Raw genomic sequence first — 16,463 nt, forward strand, 5'->3', positions numbered from 1 at the left:
TGTTCTATCTGGGTATTTCTCAATTCCTTATTATTTATGCATTTAAGATTGAATTGAGTGTCTAGAGATCTATCCCTTTGTTGGTTAGATGTCTTTTGTCCTTTATTCCAACCCATTTTCTCTTTTGTGAAATGATGTATATATGAGACTAGTACTTCTTGTTTTGTTTAACATTTCAAGAGTATACACTTTAAAGGAGAATACACTCAGCTGACCATATAATGTACATTCTTTCTGCTTGGCTTTTGGAGCCCTAATAATTTATGGGTTATTTATGAAAACACTGGCTGAATGGACATTATTGCACTTGGACATTGTTACATGGCTACTCAATAGTACAGTTGAGTATTCCAGCAAGCTGTGTGTTAATGTGGTGTGTATTCTTCTCATTTTAGCTCCTGCGTCCATTTGGGCTGAAGGTCAAGACAGAACCAAACCAAAGCTGGACTGTAACCTACTGGCCTATATGACAGACTTCATACTGACAGCTACTGGCATGGATGCTGCATCACATGTATTTGAACAAAAAAATTTCCCTTTGAATTTCAAGTGTGGAGTATTCATCCCCCATGAGGAGACTCTATGTCTTCATCTCTTGTGAGTGGATATCATTTTAAACATTATTTTACAGAACTGCTCATTTCTTCTGAATTTATTTTGTAGTATGTAAGAATTTTCCATTTAAAAGAAAAATAAACTTTTAGTTGTGTTTTTAAGTAATGAAGTAATTCATTGTTAAGTAATGGTGTTGTAATCATGTTAATATACAGTATAAATTGCAAATTTATGCTTGGGCACGTGTTTACAGGTTATAGACATTTTAGAGGAGGTAGCTGTGTATTTAAAGGTGCTCTTAGTCATGTTTATTTGTACAATGTTATTTTTGTATATAAATCATTATTACAGTAGAACAAATTGCTATTTGTTATTTGTAAATGAGCAACTGAACCATTGCACAGCACCACTTTATCAGCAATAATTTTGTACAACTTTGTAGTTTATTGTTTTATGTCACACGTGAGAACAAATGCAAGTTTATATTTTCTTTCAGATTATGTAATTTCTGTAATAAAGTCTGTATCATGGGAACTTCTTTCTGTTGTTATTTTGTAGATGTTTGTTGTAACTAAAATGACTTAAATGTAATTCAAGATAATTTAGTAAAACCATATGGCTACACTATAACCAATTTATGGTAATGATCCATGGTTTTAAAAACCATGGTTTGCTCCAAAGACCATGGTAACTATGGTTTTACTGTAGTATTACTACAATATAACTGTAGTAGAACCATGGAATCATAACCATGGTTTTTAAAAATACCAGTTACTACAGTCATGGAAAACTACAGTTTTACTATATTATTATTACAATACAATTGAAGTAAAACCATGGTATCAAAACCATGGTTTTTAAAAACCATGGTTCGCACCAAAATACCACGGTTACTACAGTCATAGTTAACTACAGTTTTACTATAGTAAAACCATGGTTAATTTTCGTAAGGGAACGTTACGTAACGTACTGCACGTTTAATAATAATAATTCCTTACATTTATGCTTAAATATCAAAACGAGGCACGAGTGTTTTTATATCGCTATAAACCGTCTATATAAAATAAAGTGAGTTACACACAAATGCACTGGTCTTATTCGGTTGTTAAGTGTTCAACTCACTTCACTTGAGAATACTACCTCAGCAGGCGTTTATAAGCACTGTTTATTCATATTTCACATTTAAGATAACCCTTTTCAGACTCACGGTGTACACTACAGTCTCCGTGCTCACATACCCAGCCGGCACATGACCGACCTTCAACGTTGAAATATGGTTGAAATAAGGTCAGTTGTGGTTTCAACGTTGAAACAACGTTGATTCAACGTTTAAAGCTGAATGGTTGAAAAACATCCAGCACATGACCAACTTTCAATGTTGAAATATGGTTGAAATAAGTTCAGTTGTGGTTTCAACGTTGAAACAACGTTGATTCAACGTTTAAAGATGAACTGTTGAAAAACTTCCAGCACATGACCAACTTTCAACGTTGAAATATGGTTGAAATAAGGTCAGTTGTTTTAATGAAACAACGTTAAAAATGTTTAATGCTAAATGGTAGAAAAAGGTTAACAAGCTTTTAAATTATTTATATTAAATTATTTAAATTAATTATTATTTTAATAGCATTTAAAAATATTTTAGTCATGATACCTATTCTAAAATCTAAAGGTATATGTTAAATATTATCATCATTAACAACAATAAAACTATACATTCCGCTGCTTTATCACACTGAAGCAACTCCCATTGGTAGTTTTATTTTATTACTTCTATCATGATTGGTTAATCTGGCTGTCATTCAGGAAACTGGACAATGAATCGGTTCGCGCTTTTCTACATTTAAAAATATGACCGTTGTTGTCGTCTTTCTGTGAGTGAGGCGGCTAACTGTGAGCTGCTGCTCGTTATAACTGACAGCTCGGTCGGTCCCGAATTATTTCATATTTGCCTGTACATTTTTTATTTATTTTGAGCGAATTTGAGTCGTGACCTGTCAATGGAGAACAAAAACTGTGAACACAAGAAAGGTCAGGTGTTCTGCGAGGTCCTGAAAACATCCTGTCAAAATGAGGTAAGAAAATCGCTAACTTTCTCTTTATTATCTTTGGAAATAGTAAAGTATTACCAGAGTTTACAAATGGGTAGTTTAAAGGACATGTAACCTGCAGATAAATAAATACCCGTGTGTCTATTTTTGCATTGCTTTATCACAGCTGATCAAGTTAGATGCTCACCTAATGTGTTACTGGTGAGTTATGTGTTAATGTCTGTCTTTTAGAGATTTTCCCATATTTTCCTGATATGAATCCCATGCATTAGGTGTGTTATATATGTCTGTATTCTTATAATAGTTTCAAAGTGTTTTCTGCAACATATAAGTGCAAATGTCGGTATTTAAATAATATAATTTTAATGAATTAATGAAAATAAAAAATAAAAATAAAAAAGGATTGTTTAAAGCCATGGTTCTCAAAGTGTCAGGCCCCCTCTAGTTGTTATGCAGGTGAATCACTAAATTAAACTAATTAATGTTAATACATTTTAACTTAATCTTTGAGTAAGTTTTTTTTTTTGCACATTTAAGTATGTTACAGTTAAAGTACAGTACAGTTTTGTAACTTTTGTTACATAATTACATTTAAAATTACATTTTAATTTAAACTTTTTTTTTCATTTACCTGTGTATAAGCACAGTTGTAGTGTTAATGTTCAAACTGTATTTACCATGGTAAAGTGTCTGACAATTAATTTTCTTATTAGAATAAAACTGCCTCATTTTTTAACTGTAGACCTGTAGCTGAATAGTTTGGCCTACTACGCTGCTGAAATGTAATGTTGGTCATTATGGTGCAACTTAATATTTAATAACAAATATTTTCTGAAGTGGTACTTATAAAAAGTTTGAGAACCAGTGGTTTAAAGAAGTGGTATAATATGAAATCCTGCTTTTTAAGAACTTTTCAGTAAACCATTTCTTCTTTCCCCTTTTAGAGTCATCAAGGATCCAGTTTATTCTTGAAACATTGGTAAGAAATTGTTCATCTGCTTCATTGCACTGTCACTTCTGCTAGAGATGCTTTGACCTTTTGTGATAGGTTTTGATTGTGCTTAGTTTAATAAAAATGTACTGAATTTGATTTTACTTATTTTACTACACTGTATTGCTAGTGTTCTGATTAAAACAGTGTAACTGGGGGCTCTGAAAACACTGCTTGTGAATAATTTGTTAATATTGTACATTTTCATCTGAATACATTAAATAAGTGTTTAATGAATAGTGTTGTCCACTTTATTTCCAACATCACTGTTACTGAACTGTAAAGTGAAAATATTGTGTGATTTATTTTGCATTCAGTTTTCAGTTAAATATATTTCACAATATCAAAGTTATTGTCAAACATTGTGAACATACCTAAACAAACTGGTTAAATCTTATGTTCCCTCCAGAAGTTTGCCCTCTGCAAGTGAACGACGCCTTGTGGTGCCATCCCAAAGAAGTTCACAATCACTCTCACAGATCTTTTCCTGGACTGTACCCAGCTGGTGGAATGACCTCCCAATCTCAATCCGAACTGCTGAGTCTTTACTCATTTTCAAGAAACATTTTAAGACTCCTCTTTTTCACCGGAACTTAACCAACTAATGCTAGCACTTTTCCTTCTTTTCTTGTCTTTTATATATATATAAAAAAATAAAACAAACCTGGCTATGTGTTCTGTACTAGACTAACTGAGACTTGTCATGGCACTTGTATACTGTTGTTGTTCGCTTGTACACCTGACTGCTTCTGTTGTTCTCATTTGTAAGTTACTTTGGATAAAATCGTCTGTTAAATGATTAAATGTAAATGTTTATACAGGACGGTACAGAAAGTACACAAGTGGGAGAGAGTGGAGGGGACGGCGTCAGAAAGGACCTAGCGCTGGGACTCTTTCAAGGATCACCCGAAGCACAACCACACTGTATACACTAAGGCTGCTGGTTCTAACATTTTAGAGTGCCCTGCGGTAGAAATCTCATTCTGCATGCCCCACGGTAAAGAAGACACAGTCCGGGGGGTTCCCGTTAGAAATCAACTGGTTGAAGGTTCCCTGCTCGTACTGTGCAACACATTTTCACTGCACAAATGTACACAACTCTTGAAATGAGACACATTACTAAAACATGTTTTTGACAGAAACTGTAGGTTTCCACCAAAATAAAAGATCCACTGGTTTCAGTCATAAAGGTACAAGGGTTTGTCTTGTAAGTGCTGCAAAAAAATATGCATTTATGTGCCAAATTATTTCACAAAAACCTTTAAATATTATTGTATTTGGATTGTTCTACTACCTGTTTTTAGCATTACCTCCATGCATACTCTGCATTATAAAGTGTGGGATTATTTTCATCTGTTTTATACAGTATGTTTCCAAAATTTAACTGCTGTTTGACAATTTTGAGCATGTGGTAGTTTATTGAAGTTGTTTGTAAAGCCATTGCTGCCAGTCATTAGATTTTTAGCCTTGCATGTACCCTGTTGATCTAAATGCAAACTCGGATCTAGGTGTATTTACCCACGGTGCAAGGTACGACGGGGAAACAATGTCGTGTTATCAACGCTGATTAACTTTTCAAAATCAACACCTCATTCAGCTTTCATCCCAGGTCTGCAGCACGACCCTAATTCACCCGTAATGCAGGTAAGACGGTGAAACAGCGTCGCGATTTCAACGGTGAATCCACGTCGTGATTTCAACGTTGATCCAATTTGCAAAATCGAAAGGTTATTCAACCCCACCCAGCAAAAACTCGTTGAAAAGACGTCGAAAAGACGTCATTGGCAGTCGTCTAAACAACGTTAAAATTTAGTTGAAAAGTGAAAGGTGAAACGACGTCTTTTTCATGTCGTCAAAAAGACGTCTATAAATAGACGTCCAAATTACGTTTAAATGTGGTTGAAAAGTGAAAGGTGAAACGACGTCTTTTTCAGGTCGTCAAAAAGACGTCTATAAATAGACGTCCAAATTACGTTTAAATGTGGTTGAATAGTGAACGGTGAAAAGACGTCTTTTCCAGACCTAATTACAACCATGAATTATTTGTCATATTCCTAATTAGTGAAAATAAGACAATTCACAGTATATTGACACATTTATTGACACATTACATCTTTCATGTAAAATCTTAAACACATCTTAAGCTTCTTTTGATTAAACAGACCGTAAAAACTGTAATATTGTGAAATATAACTACAGAAATAATTGTTTTCTATGTGGATGCATTGTAGAATGTAATTTATGCCTGTAAACTGAAATTTTTAACACAATTACTTCAGTCTTCAGTATTACATGATCTTCAGAAATCATTATAATATACTGATTTGCTGCTCAAGAAACATTTCTGATTATTATCAGTTTAAAACCGTTGTGCTGCCAAATATTTTGTGGAAACCATTACATTTGTCCATATTTTTTTAATAGACCTTGCAAAAGAGTAGTATTTATTTAGATTTTTTTTTTTTATCAATTTAAAAGGCTTTACTATAAACTTATCAAATTAATCCATGTTTCTGTATAAATATATTTTTTCAAGACAAATAAACTATGACCAATTATAACCACAATAGAACAACCAAAAATTTTAATTCTGTCATTAATTACTTACCCTCATGTTGCCCCAAACCCATAACACCCTTTTGTGCAGAACACAAATTAAGATATTTTTTTAACAGATGCCTTGTGTACAAAAAAAAACAAACAATAACAACAGCAAAAATAATCTATTCAGAAATTATGACTCCCCAATGGATTTTCACAAAAGCACCAAAAGCGCCAGCTCTCACGCCAATGCAACACTGATGCATCATGGTGCTTGTGTGAATGTGTTATTTTATATAAAGAAAATAATCTCAGATTTCATTAAAAAGTTCCGCATTTATGTTTCAAGGATGAACAAAAGTCTGGTTTGGAACAACATAAAGGTGAGTGAGGAAAATCTTTGGTTAAACTAACACAGTAGGTAAATGGGGTTCCCACAGGGGCACCAGTAGATCTCTGCCTGATCTCTGATCTTCTGCTTCTTCTGCTCCTTCCTCCGTCCCAATTCTGGATTAATGAGCCACGGCAGATGTTTCCACTTTGAATGCTTTAGCCTCGCTCTTTTTTCTGCAGCATCTAAAGTGAGAAAGAAAACCGTAACTAAAATGTAAATTAATAATAAAAAAACAATGTTTGTCCAAAATGTACAAATTAAAGTGTACTCATTCTTTATGAGGGATTATTAACTAATCAGTATGTCAGGGGTTGTCAGCTCTGGCCCTTAAGGTGAGACTTAGGTCTCTGCAGAGTAAAAGTGGGCGTTTATGACTTTGTGGGTGTTTTCAAACTGCTGGGTGTTTCTAAATCATGCAATCAAAATGATCCCCCTTACCTAAACCCCACCCTAAACCTACCGTCACTATGATGTCAGCCAATCAGGTATCATGGTCTAAAAACACCCTGATCTGGTAACTCCCATTACTTTAGTACAGAGACATATGCTTGGATTAAGGTCCACTGTCATGCAGAGTTTACGTCTCAATCAGCTTCACAGTTTGCCAAGTTGTGAATATATTGTGTATATAAATGTAGGTACTGGTAAGCACTGTGGCTCACTATACACTGGTGACTATCTCTGTCCTCATTGTACAACATCACTACTGACATTAATGCACAACAATAAAACTGATATCTTACTTTAATGCTATTTACAGCACATTATGATGAATACTTTATTACATGTATGTGCAAGATTTAATTAATAAATTAATTGGAAATGTTTACTAGATTAGACATTACCTGTCTAGTGATATGTTTATGCTGAAATATATTATTGGTTTGTGTTTTAAAATCTATTACGTGTTTTCTTATAGCGAATTATCAGTGCACCGTAAAATGAAAATAGTGATTGAGGCAGCCCTTCACCACTGAGTACTGAGCAACGGACCTGAGTGAAACACACCCAGTGTTTACGTCCACACCTGATCACACTCACCTGTCTGTGACTTATAGTTAGTAAAACTGAAGACCTTGATTAATGTGTTCAGGTGCACTGCACTAGGTTGGTGCAAAACTCTGCATGTAAAAGGACCTTGTGAGACAATGTTGAGATCTCCTGCAATATGTTCTGAACATTCACTATAAAGAGACAGAATGACTTACAACACTGGTGTCCAGTCCTGGGCTGGAGGAGCCCCGTTCTGCAGAGTTTCTGCTGATCCTTGATCAGCTGCTCAGGTCTGCTTAACTGGGGTTGGAGCTTAATTATGAAAAAAGAGAAGACAACCAATATTATAATGTTAAAAAGTTAAACAACGTTAAATAATTTGATCCATAAATATGCACAACATCTGAAAATGCACAAAGATGAGAAGAAAGAACTTTCAACATTGAAAAATAAGAAGCAATATTAAATCACACATGCATTTTCTTTTCTTCTTCTTATTCCTCTTGCAATAAGTTTATTCACAATTACCTTGTGGTTTATCAATGATTTTCAGTCTCTGAAATAGAAAAGATCCATCAATGATGAACTATTATTTACCCCGTTTATATCTGCGAGGTGTTCATAACACATTTTACCAGTGTGTTAAGATCAGTAATTATGACTGTCGAATGTCAGACTTGACTCAATGTATTCTGCCCCCAAACATATGATTAGACTATCAGTCGAATATCGGCAAGATTCGAACATTCTGATTCGACAGTGAAAAACCTTAGTCAAGGACACCCCTAGTAATTTCAAATATTACTATTTTACTGTATTTTAATCAAATAAATGCAGCAGTGGTGAGCATAAAAGATTTATTTTAAATACATTTTTAAATAATATTTTCTATTTCTCTTCCACCTTTATTTGATCCTCTAACTTTAATACTCACTATTCTAATTCTATTCTTAAAAAAAATCTAACTACCTTTCTAATCTTTTTGTATTATATTTTCTTTACATTTATTATGCAATTGTGTGTTTGTGTGTGTGTGTGTGTACGAGTAAAGACCTCTAACTAGCTTGTTCTACTCTTTTTTTTAATTCTGTTTTCTCTTTATTTATTATATTATTTAAAATCCCATGCTATGTGTACCGTGTTAAGCTAACTGAGACTTGTTATAGCACTATAACATTGCTTATATATCATTGCTCTTGTTTTTGATTGCTTCCACTGTCTTAATCTGTAAGTCGCTTTGGATAAAAGAGTCTGCTAAATGAATAAATGTAAATGTAAATACATGATAAATCTGACCCTTAAACGTTTGAATAATAGTGTATGTCTGAGGTATTACTTACTAGTTATATGTTTCATAATGTCTAAAAATGTTCTTCAGCTGAATACACGCACGGCCATCAGCATGGAAGAATCTAGAACATAAACAATCTGTCATTCTGTCAATCTGTCTAAGCCAACAATATTTATTATACAATGCCATGTTTATTATAAATAAACTATAGCAGAGGTGAAATGCAGAAAAGAAAATTAATTTACAGATTATACAAAAAAATTAAAAGAATAATAACAGAATTTAAAGTTTTAGGTTTACTAATCGATTAATACTCTTACAGTGTGGACATCAAAATAACTAACATGCAAACAAACACACACACACACACACACACATTATGAAAATATTATATAAACACACACATATATAAGAAAATTACAGATTCATGCTGATGTAGGCGAAATATATTGTGAAAAATGCACATAAAGTTACCTCTTGTAGTTAGCATTACAGTTGAGATGCTAACGGACTTTTCATGAAGACACTGACCATTTCTATAAACTACATTTTCAACGAAAGCGTGTCATTTACATGAAAGAAAGTTTCAGGGACACTTTTATGTAACATTTGTGTAATTTAGGGATTAAACTTACCTGAAATTAGTGAAAACAACCATGAGAGACAGCGTCTGTTCAGCTGCTTGACGGTTGAGCTGAGCCCCGTTTCCATGGTGACTCCAGTACAGCGCGTGACCATCAAGTGTTTTCAAAATATATTTAAATATATTTAACAGTGCGATCAGACATGATGTCTAATTTCTTCACTAGTTTATGTTAATGGCTTTGTGGTGCGAAATAAAAGTTTTTTTTCTGCTAAATTTGGACTAAAGCCCATTTACATCTATTTTTGGGCTAAATTAAAAAAAAAAAAAAAAAGACGTTAAATGTCGCTTTTTGGACCAAATCCGACGGACCAAACGAAGACCAATTTTCAACGTCGCTTTTTGGGCTTAATTTGGACCAAATCCGACGGACCAAATGAAGACCAATTTTCAACGTCGCTTTTTGGTCTAAAAGATGGCCATGACGGGCCGACTTGATTTAGACCAGAAAACGACGTCCAAATGACGTCTGGTGCTGGGTGGGACGTTGATTCAACGTCGGGATTTCAACAGTGAATCAGCGTTGTGATTTCAACCATACATCAACGTCACGATTTCAACGGTGAATCAACGTCGTGATTTCAACGTTGATCCAATTTGCAAAATCGAAAGGTTTTTCAACGTTGATTCAACCATGGTACCTGACGTTGTTTCAACGTTGAATCAACGTTGAAATGCCGGCTGGGTAGTCCCAAACACAAATCATTTTATATTTATTTATTTATTTTTTCATTGTCTGGTTATCTGTGACTTCGGTATGTTGTTAAAAGTTATGATTATCAATTTTTGGTAGTATTATAATCACATTGTGAGTGTATATTAGCACCTTTTGATTGGACGCGGAAGCGGTGACGTCACTCGGACTGAGAAATGTCTGGTTAAAAAATACTTTCGATTTCGCATAACAAAAACAACAGCATAACACAGAAGCAGAAACACGACAAACACTTTCAGAAACAGATGCGTGTTCAATAACCTCTCTTTAAAAACACACTCGCAGTCTTGTCCACTATAAAAGAGACTTTATAAGTATTTAAAACGCTCATTGTTTCTGTGCTTTGGGCCTGTCGCTTTTCAGCTATTATTTCGCACATCTCTGAGACGACGGATTGGATTAAATATACAAAAACAATGTTCGCGATTGTTACAATTAGTAGAGTCTGTGCTAAAGTTATAGCCTACCTGTACAAATGTTGTTTAGGACATAAAGTGGATGAAATCCAGCGAGCTACGCTTTCTCTCTTGCTATCTGCGCAGTGTCCTCGCTGCAGGCCAGGGCTGGGAAATCTGGGAATGTGGAGGCGCTCGGAATCAGAGTCGAATCAAAGGAATCGATTCCATCAAGGGGAATAATCGACTCCTGATTCAGTGCCTTTTTTTCAGTTCAAATCAAATCAAAAGACTGAAAACACACATTAAAATTCACGAAAATAAACGGAAAGAAAACGAGTCTGTACTAACCCAGCCGGCACATGACCGACCTTCAACGTTGAAATATGGTTGAAATAAGGTCAGTTGTGGTTTCAACGTTGAAACAACGTTGATTCAACGTTTAAAGCTGAATGGTTTAAAAACATCCATCACATGACCAACTTTCAATGTTGAAATATGGTTGAAATAAGGTCAGTTGTGGTTTCAACGTTGAAACAACGTTGATTCAACGTTTAAAGATGAACTGTTGAAAAACTTCCAGCACATGACCAACTTTCAACGTTGAAATATGGTTGAAATAAGGTCAGTTGTTTTAATGAAACAACGTTAAAAATGTTTAATGCTAAATGGTAGAAAAAGGTTAACAAGCTTTTAAATTATTTATATTAAATTATTTAAATTAATTATTATTTTAATAGCATTTAAAAATATTTTAGTCATGATACCTATTCTAAAATCTAAAGTATGTTAAATATTATCATCATTAACAACAATAAAACGATACATTTCGCTGCTTTATCACACTGAAACAACTCCCATTGGTAGTTTTATTTTATTACTTCTATCATGATTGGTTAATCTGGCTGTCATTCAGGAAACTGGACAATGAATCGGTTCGCGCTTTTCTACATTTAAAAATATGACCGTTATTGTCGTCTTTCTGTGAGTGAGGCGATGTGAGCTGCTGCTCGTTATAACTGACTGCTCGGTCGGTCCCGAATTATTTCATATTTGCCTGTACATTTTTTATTTATTTTGAGCGAATTTGAGTCGTGACATGTCAATGGAGAACAAAAACTGTGAACACAAGAAGGGTCAGGTGTTCTGCGAGGTCCTGAAAACATCCTGTCAAAATGAGGTAAGAAAATCGCTAACTTTATCTTTATTATCTTTTGAAAATAGTAAAGTATTACCAGAGTTTACAAATGGGTAGTTTAAAGGACATGTAACCTGCAGATAAATAAATACCCGTGTGTCTATTTTTGCATTGCTTTATCACAGATGATCAAGTTAGATGCTCACCTAATGTGTTACTGGTGAGTTATGTGTTGATGTCTGTCTTTTAGAGATTTTCCCATATTTTCCTGATATGAATCCCATGCATTAGGTGTGTTATAATATGTTTGTATGCTTATAATAGTTTCAAAGTGTTTTCTGCAACATATAAGTGCAAATGTCGGTATTTAAATAATATAATTTTAATGAATTAATGAAAATGAAAAAAAAAAGGATTGTTTAAAGCCATGGTTCTCAAAGTGTCAGGCCCCCTCTAGTTGTTATGCAGGTGAATCACTAAATTAAACTAATTAATGTTAATATATTTTAACTTAATCTTTGAGTAAGTTTTTTTTTTGCACATTTAAGTATGTTACAGTTAAAGTACAGTACAGTTTTGTAACTTTTGTTACATAATTACATTTAAAATTACATTTTAATTTAAACTTTTTTTTTTCATTTACCTGTGTATGTACAGTATTGTTCAAAATAATAGCAGTACAATGTGACTAACCAGAATAATCAAGGTTTTTCGTATATTTTTTTATTGCTACGTGGCAAACAAGTTACCAGTAGGTTCAGTAGATTCTCAGAAAACAAATGAGACCCAGCATTCATGATATGCACGCTCTTAAGGCTGTGCAATTGGGCAATTAGTTGAATTAGTTGAAAGGGATGTGTTCAAAAAAATAGCAGTGTGGCATTCAATCACTGAGGTCATCAATTTTGTGAAGAAACAGGTGTGAATCAGGTGGCCCCTATTTAAGGATGAAGCCAACACTTGTTGAACATGCATTTGAAAGCTGAGGAAAATGGGTCGTTCAAGACATTGTTCAGAAGAACAGCGTACTTTGATTAAAAAGTTGATTAGAGAGGGGAAAACCTATAAAGAGGTGCAAAAAATGATAGGCTGTTCAGCTAAAATGATCTCCAATGCCTTAAAATGGAGAGCAAAACCAGAGAGACGTGGAAGAAAACGGAAGACAACCATCAAAATGGATAGAAGAATAACCAGAATGGCAAAGGCTCAGCCAATGATCACCTCCAGGATGATCAAAGACAGTCTGGAGTTACCTGTAAGTACTGTGACAGTTAGAAGACGTCGTGAAGCTAATCTATTTTCAAGAATCCCCCGCAAAGTCCCTCTGTTAAAAAAAAGGCATGTGCAGAAGAGGTTACAATTTGCCAAAGAACACATCAACTGGCCTAAAGAGAAATGGAGGAACATTTTGTGGACTGATGAGAGTAAAATTGTTCTTTTTGGGTCCAAGGGCCACAGGCAGTTTGTGAGACGACCCCCAAACTCTGAATTCAAGCCACAGTACACAGTGAAGACAGTGAAGCATGGAGGTGCAAGCATCATGATATGGGCATGTTTCTCCTACTATGGTGTTGGGCCTATTTATCGCATACCAGGGATCATGGATCAGTTTGCATATGTTAAAATACTTGAAGAGGTCATGTTGCCCTATGCTGAAGAGGACATGCCCTTGAAATGGTTGTTTCAACAAGACAATGACCCAAAACACACTAGTAAACGGGCAAAGTCTTGGTTCCAAACCAACAAAATTAATGTTATTGAGTGGCCAGCCCAATCTCCAGACCTTAATCCAATTGAGAACTTGTGGGGTGATATCAAAAATGCTGTTTCTGAAGCAAAACCAAGAAATGTGAATGAATTGTGGAATGTTGTTAAAGAATCATGGAGTGGAATAACAGCTGAGAGGTGCCACAAGTTGGTTGACTCCATGCCACACAGATGTCAAGCAGTTTTAAAAAACTGTGGTCATACAACTAAATATTAGTTTAGTGATTCACAGGATTGCTAAATCCCAGAAAAAAAAATGTTTGTACAAAATAGTTTTGAGTTTGTACAGTCAAAGGTAGACACTGCTATTTTTTTGAACACACCCCTTTCAACTAATTGCCCAATTGCACAGCCTTAAGAGCGTGCATATCATGAATGCTGGGTCTTGTTTGTTTTCTGACAATCTACTGAACCTACTGGTAACTTGTTTGCCACGTAGCAATAAAAAATATACTAAAAACCTTGATTATTCTGGTTAGTCACATTGTACTGCTATTATTTTGAACAATACTGTAAGCACAGTTCTAGTGTTAATGTTCAAACTGTATTTACCATGGTAAAGTGTCTGACAACAATTAATATTCTTATTAGAAATAAAACTGCCTCATTTTTTAACTGTAGACCTGTAGCTGAATAGTTTGGCCTACTACGCTGCTGAAATGTAATGTTGGTCATTATGGTGCACCTTAATATTTAATAACAAATATTTTCTGAAGTGGTACTTGGTATAAAAAGTTTGAGAACCAGTGGTTTAAAGAAATGGTATAATATGAAATCCTGCTTTTTAAGAACTTTTCAGTAAACCATTTCTTCTTTCCCCTTGTAGAGTCATCGAGGATCCAGCTTGTTCTTGAAACATTGGTAAGAAATTGTTCTTCTGCTACATGGCGCTGTCACTTCTGCTAGAGATGCTTTGACCTTTTGTGATAGGTTTTGATTGTACTTAGTTTATAAAAAATTTACTGAATTAGATTTTACTTATTTTACTACACTGTAATGTTAGTGTTCTGATTAAAACAGTGTAACTGGGGGCTCTGAAAACACTGCTTGTGAATAATTTGTTAATATTGTACATTTTCATCTGAATACATTAAATAAGTGTTTAATGAATAGTGTTGTCCACTTTGTTTCCAACCTCACTGTTACTGAACTTTAAAGTGAAAATATTGTGTGATTTATTTTGCATTGAGTTTTCAGTTAAATATATTTCACAATATCAAAGTTATTGTGAAACATTGTGAACATACCTAAACTCACTGGTTAAATCTTATGTGCCCTCCAGAAGTTTGCCCTCTGCAAGTGAACGACGCCTTGTGGTGCCATCCCAAAGAGGTTCATAATCACTCTCAAGGACCTTTTCCTGGACTGTGTCCAGCTGGTGGAATGACCTCCCAATCTCAATCCGAACTGAGTCTTGACTCATTTTCAAGAAACATTTTCTTTTCTTGTCTTTTATATATATATATATATATATATATATATATATATATATATATATATATATATATATATATAAAACCTGGCTATGCGTTCTATACTAGACTAACTGAGACTTGTCATGGCACTTGTATACTGTTGTTTTTCGCTTGTACACCTGACTGCTTCTGTTCTTCTCATTTGTAAGTCGCTTTGGATAAAAGCGTCTGTTAAATGATTAAATGTAAATGTTTATACAGGACGGTACAGAAAGTGCACAAGTGGGAGAGAGTGGAGGGGACGGCGTCAGAATGGACCTAGCGCTGGGACACTTTCAAGGATCACCCGAAGCACAACCACACTGTATACACTAAGGCTGCTGGTTCTAACATTTTAGAGTGCCCTGCGGTAGAAATCTCATTCTGCATTCCCCACGGTAAAGAAGACACAGTCCGGGGGCGTTCCCATTAGAAATCAACTGGTGGAAGGTTCCCTTCTCGAACTGTTCAACACATTTTCACTGCACAAATGTACACAACTCTTGTAATGAGACACATTACTAAAACATGTTTTTGACAGAAACTGTAGGTTTCCACCAAAATAAAAGATCCACTGGTTTCAGTCATAAAGGTACAAGGGTTTGTCTTGTAAGTGCTGCAAAAAAATATGCATTTATGTGCCAAATTATTTCACAAAAACCTTTAAATATTATTGTATTTGGATTGTTCTACTACCTGTTTTTAGCATTACCTCCATGCATACTCTGCATAATAAAGTGTGGGATTATTTTCATCTGTTTTATACAGTATGTTTCCAAAATTAAACTGCTGTTTGACAATTTTGAGCATGTGGTAGTTTATTGAAGTTGTTTGTAAAGCCATTGCTGCCAGTCATTAGATTTTTAGCCTTGCACGTACCGTGTTGATCTAAATGCCCACTAGGATCTAGGTGTATTTATACACAGTGCAAGGTACGACGGGGAAACAACGTCGTGTTATCAACGTTGATTAACTTTTCAAAATCAACACCTCATTCAGCTTTCATCCCAGGTCTGCAGCACGACCCTAATTCACCCGTCATGCAGGTAAGACGGTGAAACAGCGTCGCGATTTCAACGGTGAATCCACGTCGTGATTTCAACGTTGATCCAATTTGCAAAATCGAAAGGTTATTCAACGTTGTTTCAACCATGGTACCTGACGTTGTTTCAATGTTGAATCAACGTTGAAATGCCGGCTGGGCCGTTTACATCCATGTATTTTTAAGGCAGTCTTGCCCTCACTAACATGGCGGCGGCGTTGACGTATCGCAGCAACGGCTCAGAGCGGCCAATGAGGTCTAGGTATTTATATGTCTATGCTACAACACCCGAACTGATTCAAATGATTCGCGATCCCCGAACTGACTCAAATGATTCGCGAACTCGCTCCGAACTCCCGAACTGACTCAAATGATTCGCGATCCCGCTACGAACTACCGAACTGACTCAAATGATTCGCGATCCCGCTACGAACACCCGAACTGATTCAAATGATTCGCGATCTCCAAACTGACTCAAATGATTCGCGATCCC

The 16,463-nt window shown here is 35.1% G+C and overlaps 1 protein-coding gene and 1 long non-coding RNA gene across 4 annotated transcripts in view; one reads left to right on the forward strand and one right to left on the reverse strand.

The window, feature by feature from the left end:
• LOC127987560 (uncharacterized) overlaps positions 1-10,775 on the reverse strand; it is a 1,055,570-nt gene extending 1,044,795 nt beyond the window's left edge. Inside the window, exon 1 of the mRNA XM_052589928.1 lies at positions 10,642-10,775. The gene's annotated coding sequence lies outside the window, so the exon portion shown is untranslated. The remainder of the gene's footprint in view (positions 1-10,641) is intronic.
• Positions 1,795-14,882, forward strand: LOC127987629 (uncharacterized). 3 transcript variants are annotated; one of them, XR_008161282.1, is made up of 4 exons: positions 1,795-2,630; positions 2,773-2,807; positions 3,551-3,585; positions 14,757-14,882. It is a non-coding gene; the product is annotated as an uncharacterized LOC127987629 (long non-coding RNA). The 3 variants fall into 3 exon arrangements; XR_008161281.1 differs by lacking the exon at positions 3,551-3,585 and adding an exon at positions 14,301-14,335 and having other exon boundaries at positions 14,757-14,880; XR_008161283.1 differs by lacking the exon at positions 14,757-14,882 and adding an exon at positions 4,007-4,035.
• The last annotated feature ends 1,581 nt before the right edge of the window (positions 14,883-16,463 follow it).

Source organism: Carassius gibelio, chromosome B22 (assembly GCF_023724105.1).
Source record: "Carassius gibelio isolate Cgi1373 ecotype wild population from Czech Republic chromosome B22, carGib1.2-hapl.c, whole genome shotgun sequence".
Taxonomy (NCBI): Eukaryota; Metazoa; Chordata; class Actinopteri; order Cypriniformes; family Cyprinidae; genus Carassius; species Carassius gibelio.